The sequence below is a fragment of the Oncorhynchus nerka genome, linkage group LG28 (assembly GCF_034236695.1).
Source record: "Oncorhynchus nerka isolate Pitt River linkage group LG28, Oner_Uvic_2.0, whole genome shotgun sequence".
In the NCBI taxonomy this organism is placed as follows: domain Eukaryota; kingdom Metazoa; phylum Chordata; class Actinopteri; order Salmoniformes; family Salmonidae; genus Oncorhynchus; species Oncorhynchus nerka.
In genome coordinates, this window is record NC_088423.1 from 51218412 (window position 1) to 51224854 (window position 6443).

Genomic DNA, 6443 nt, shown 5'->3' on the forward strand with positions numbered 1-6443 from the left:
TGCAATCGAGCAAACACCACCTCTGCCTTCCTAAACTGACCTTTGAAGCTTGGTCCACCGACCTTCTTTGGAGGGCATATAAAATCAAATCAAATTGTATTGGTCACATACACATATTTAGCAGATGTTATTGTGTGTGTAGTGAAATGCTTGTGTTCCTAGCTCCAACAGTGCAATTCACAACAAATCTAAAAGTAAAATAATGGAATAAATAAATAAAAGAAAGAAATAACATAATGGAAAATATTGGAATTAAGAAGATGTCGCCGGAGAGGATGGCTGCCGTTTCATGAGCTCTTAACCAACCGTGCTATTTTGTTTGTTTTTTCGCATTTTTTGTATCTTATTTTGTACATAATGTTGCTGCTACTGTCTCTTATGACCGAAAAGAACTTCTGAAAATCAGAACAGCAATTACTCAACTTAGACTGTACAAAGATTTTGTCTTTAATGAGTCGGACGAGAAGGATTTATTCCGGACACCAGAACAGGCCCTCATCCCCGTCATCCCCGAAGAGATGGAAAAGATATCACGGAAAGAGATCGGGGTACCTTGTAAGGATCCACCGACGAGTGGTTAATCTGCCCTTGCCATCCGTACTACTGGCCAACGTGCAATCGCTGGGAAATAAATTGGATGAGCTAAAAGCATGTATATCACACCAACGGGGCATAAAAAACTGTAATATCTTATGTTTCACAGAGCCGTGGTTGAACGACGACATGAATAACATACAGCTGGCGGGTTATACACTGCATCGGCAGGATAGAACAGCAAGGAAGTCTTGAGGTTTTGTTTGCCTGCGGTAGAGTATCTCATGATAAGCAGTAGACCACACTATTTACCAAGAGAGTTTTCAGCTCTATTTTTCGTAGCTGTCTACATACCACCACAGACCGAAGCTGGCACTAAGACCGCACTCAATGAGCTGTATACCACCATAAGCAAACAGGGAAATGCTCATCCAGAGGCGGCGCTCCTAGTGGCCGAGGACTTTAATGCAGGGTAACTTAAATCCGTTTTACCTCATTTCTATCAGCATGTTAAATGTGCACCTTTACTTCACACACATAGATGCATACAAAGCTCTCTCTCGAACTCCATTTGGCAAATCTGACCATAATTCTATCCTCCTGATTACTGCTTACAAGCAAAAACTAAAGCAGGAAGCACCAGTGATCAATAAGAAAGTGGTCAGATGAAGCAGATGCTAAGCTACAGGACTCTTTATCTAGCACTATCTAGAATATATTTCGGGATTCTTCCGATGGCATTGAGGAGTGCACCACATCAGTCACTGGCTCCATCAATAAGTGCATTGATGACGTCGTCCCCACAGTGACTGTACGTACATACCCCAACCAGAAGCCCTGGATTACAGGCAACATCCGCACTGAGCTAAAGGGTAGAGCTGCCGCTTTCAAGGAGCGGGACTCTAACCCGGAAGCTTATAAGAAATCCCACTGTGCCCTCCGACGAACCATCAAACAGGCAAAGCGTCAATACAGGGCTAAAATCTCATCATACTACACCGGCTCCCACGCTCGTTGGATGTGGCAGGGCTTGCAAACTATTACAGACTACAAAGGGAAGCAAAGCCGAGAGATGCCCAGTGACACGAGCCTACCAGACGAGCTAAATTACTTCTATGCTCGCAGGGCCAGACAGATTACCAGGACGTGTACTCCGAGCATGTGCTGACCAACTGGCAAGTGTCTTCACTGACATTTTCAACCTCTCCCTGTCTGTAAAACCAACATATTTCAAACAGACCACCACAGTCCCTGTGCCCAAGAACAGTAAGGTAACCTGCATAAATGACGACCGACCCGTAGCACTCAAGTCTGTAGCCATGAAGTACTTTGAAAGGCTGGTCATGGCTCACATCATCACCATTATCCCAGAAACCATAGACCCACTCCAATTTGCATACCGCCCCAACAGATCCACAGATGATGCAATCCCAAATGCACTCCAAACTGCCCTTTCACACCTGGACAAAAGGAACACTTATGTGAGAATGCTATTCATTGACTACAGCTCAGCATTCAACACCATAGTGCCCTCAAAGCTCATCACTAAGCTAAGGACCCTGGGACTAAACACCTCCCTCTGCAACTGGATCCTGGACTTCCTGACAGGCCGCCCCAGGTGGTAAGGGGAGGTAACACATCCGCCACGCTGATCCTTAACACGGGGGTCCCTCAGGGTTGCGTGCTCAGTCCCCTCCTGTACTCCCCGTTCACTCATGAATGCACGGCCAGGCACGACTCCCACACCATCATTAAGTTTGCCGATGACACAACAGTTGTAGGCCTGATCACCAACAACGACAAGACAGCATATAGGGAAGATGCTGGCCGTGTGGTGCCAGGACAACAACCTCTCCCTCAATGTGATCAAGACAAAGGAGATGATTGTGAACTACAGGAAAAGGAGGACTGAGCGAGCCCCCATTCTCATCGACGGGGCTGTAGTGGAGCAGGTTGAGAGCTTCAAGTTCCTTGGTGTCCACATCACCAACAACAAACTAACATGGTCCAAGCACACCAAGACAGTCGTGAAGATGTCACGACAAAACCTATTCTGCCTCAGGAGACTGAAAAGATTTGGCATGGGTCCTCAGATCCTCAAAAGGTTCTACAGCTGCACCATCGAGAGCATTCCGACTGGTTGCATCACTGCCCGGTATGGCAACTGCTCGGCCTCTGACCGCAAGGCACTACAGAGGGTAGTGTGTACGGCCCAGTACATCACTGGGGCCAAGCGTCCTGCCATCCAGGACCTCTATACCAGGTGGTGTAACAGGAAGTGCCTAAAAATTGTCAAAGACTCCAGCCACCCTAGTCATAGACTGTTCTCTCTGCTACCTCATGGCAAGCGGTACCAGAGCGACAAATCTAGGTCAAAGAGGCTTCTAAACAGCTTCTACCCCCAAGCCATAAGACTATTGTTCATCTAATCAAATGGCTACCCAGACTACTTGCATTGCCCCCCTCTTTTACGCTGCTGCTATTCTCTGTTATTATCTATGCTTAAGTCCCTTTAATAACTCACATGTATATATTACCTCAATCACCTCGACTAACCGGTGCCTTTTCCTACTCTGTACCGGTACCCCCTGTATATAACCTCGCTATTGTTATTTTCCTGCTGCTCTTTAATTATTTGTTACTTTATTTCTTATTTTTTTGTATTTTTCTTAAAACTTCATTGTTGATTAAGGGCTTGTAAGTAAGCATTTACCTGTTGTATTTGGCGCATATGACAAATAACATTTTATTTTATTTTAATATATAAATATTAGGACGAGTAATATCGGAGTGGCATTGACTAAAATACAGTAGAGTAGAATACAGTATCCATATGAAATGAGTAAAGCAGTATGTAAACATTATTAAAGTTACTAGTGTTCCATTATTAAAGTGACTAGTGATTCCATGTCTATGTATATAGGGCAGCAGCTTCTAAGGTGCAGGCTTGAGTAACAGGGTGGTAGCGGGCTAGTGATGGCTATTTAACAGTTTGATGGCCTTGAGAAAGAAGCTGTTTTTCAGTCTCTTTGTCCCAGCTTTGATGCACCTGTACTGACCTCACCTTCTGGGTGAAATCGGGTTAAACAGGCCTTGACTTGGGTGGTTGAGTCCTTGATAATTTTTGGGGCTTCCTGTGACATCGGATGCTGTAGATGTCCAGGAGGGCAGGCAGTGTCCCCCCCCGGTGATGCGTTGGGCAGACCGCACCACCCTCTGGAGAGTCCTGCGGTTGTAGGCGGTGCAGTTGCCGTACCAGGCTGGGATACAGCCCGACAGGATGCTTTCAATTGTGCAGCTGTAAAAGCTTGTGAGGGTCTTAGGGGCCAAGCCAAATTTCTTCAGCCTCCTGAGGTTGAAGAGGCACTGTTGCGCCTTTTTCACCACACTGTCTGTGTGGGTGGACCATTTCAGATCGTCAGTGATGTGTACGCCGAGGAACTTGGAGCTTTCCACCTTGTCCACTGCGGTCCCATCAATGTGGATAGGGGTGTGCTCCCTCTGCTTTTTCCTGAAGTCCACAATCAGCACCTTTGTTTTGTTGAAGTTGAGGATAAGGTTATTTTCCTGGCACCACTCCGCCAGGGCCCTCACCTCCGCTCTGTGTAGGCTCTCATCATTGTTGGTAATCAGGGCTACTATGGCTGTGTCATCTGCAAACTTGATGATTGAGTGTGGCCACGCAGTCATGGGTGAACAGGGAGTACAGGAGGGGGCTGAGTATGCAGCCTTGTGGGGCCCCTGTGTTGAGGATCAGTGAAGTGGGGGTGTTGTTTCATAACTTCATCACCTGGGGGTGATTCGTCAGGAAGTCCAGGACCCAGTTGCACAGGGCAGGGTTCAGGCCCAGGGGCCCGAGCTTGTTGATAAGCTTGGAGGGTACTATGGTGTTGAAGGCTGAGCTGTACTCAATGAACAGCATTCTTACATAGGTATTCCTCTTGTCCAGGTGGGATAGGGCAGTGTGCAGTGCAATGTCAATTGCATCGTCTGTGGATCTATTGGGACAGTAAGGAAATTTAAGTGGGTCTATGGTGTCAGGTAAGGTAGACTCTGAAAGCACTTCAAGATGACAGAAGTGAGAGCTATGGGGCGATAAATGCCGGCCCTTGTGCTCAGTCTCATCTCTTCTGCCACACATCTATCAAACTGGCTCTGATCTTACATTTGGCCTCCCATCTACCCCTATGGAAACCACAGGTTGGTGGCACCTTAATTGTGGAGAACGGGCTCGTGGCAATGGCAGGAGCGGGAATGGGTGGAATGGTGTCCAATACATGTTTGAAAATCCATACTAACCCACTGTATACTACATACAGTTGAAGTCGGAAGTTTACAAACTCTGAAGTTGGAGTCATTAAAACTAATTTTTCAACCACTCCAAAAATGTCTTGTTAACAAACTATAGTTTTGGCAAGTCGGTTAGGACATCTACCTTGTGCATGACACAAATCATTTTTCCAACAATCGTTTGCAATTGTTTCACTTATAATTCACTGTATCACAATTCCAGTAGGTCAGAAGTTTACATACACTAAGTTGACTGTGCATTTAAACAGCTTGGAAAAATCCAGAAAATTGTCATGGCTTTAGAAGCTTCTGATAGGCTAATTGACATCATTTGAGTCAATTGGAGGTGTACCTGTGGCTGTATTTCAAGGCCTACCTTCAAACTCAGTGCCTCATTGCTTGACATCATGGGAAAATCAAAAGAAATCAGTCAAGACCTCAGAAAACCAATTGTAGACCTCCAGAAGTCTGGTTCATCCTTGGGAGCAATGTACAAATGCCTGAAGGTATCACGTTCATTTTTACAAACAGTAGTAAGCAAGTAAAAAACACCATGCAGCCGTCATACCGCTCAGGAAGGAGACGCGTTCTGTCTCCTAGAGAGGAATGTACTTTGGTGCGAAAAATGCAAATCAAAGGACCATGTGAAGATAATGGAGGAAACGGGTACAAAAGTATCTATATCCACAGTAAAACAAGTCCTTTATCGACATAGCCTCGAAGGTCGCTCAGCAAGGAAGAAGCCACTGCTCCAAAATCGGCATAAAAAAAGCCAGTCTACAGTTTGCAACTGCACATGGGGACAAAGATGTTTTTTTGTTGTTGAATTTTACCCCCTTTTTCGTGGTATCCAATTGTTACTAGTTACTATCTTGTCTCATTGCTACAACTCCCGTCCAGGCTCAGGAGAGACGAAGGTCAAAGGTCCTCCGAAACATAACCGAACCAAGCTGCACTGCTTCTTAGCACAGGGCGCATCCAACACGGAAGCCAGCTGCACCAATGTGTCGGAGGAAACACCGTGCACCTGGCGACCTGGTTGGCGTGCACTGCTCCCGCCCGCCACAGGAGTCGCTGGTGCGCGATGAGGCAAGGATATCCCTACCGGCCAAAGCAATAAATATGTATCCCGTCGTCGGACTTCGCCTGCATATTTTCCGCCATTTTCTTCATATCTGAAAAGTTATGAAGTCAGGCCCATTTTCTGAAGAATTGCATTTAGGGCCCTAAAAGCACAGAAATAGCGTCTACTGCATGAATACTTCGTATTTTGGTGAATTTAGTACGCCACCCGGGAAGTTTTGGCATACTAACTATATTCATACCATGACCAATAAGCATACTATATGCTCAATTCTTGTCACAAATAGTACTTTTAGCGCGAGTATGACTATTCGAACCAGCTACGGTTTTCATGCGTTTGATGCCATTACATTTTCTCCGTTCCCGCAATCCTCAAATATCCCTAATATAACAGTGAACCAGTGTAACACCTAAGTCAAAAAACAGCAATTGTACCAAGTTCCATGCTTTCATAAAAAAGTTAACATATCACCTTAAATTTGGCAGGTATTACCTGGACTATATAATGATGTTCTCACATTGTTGATGACTTACAA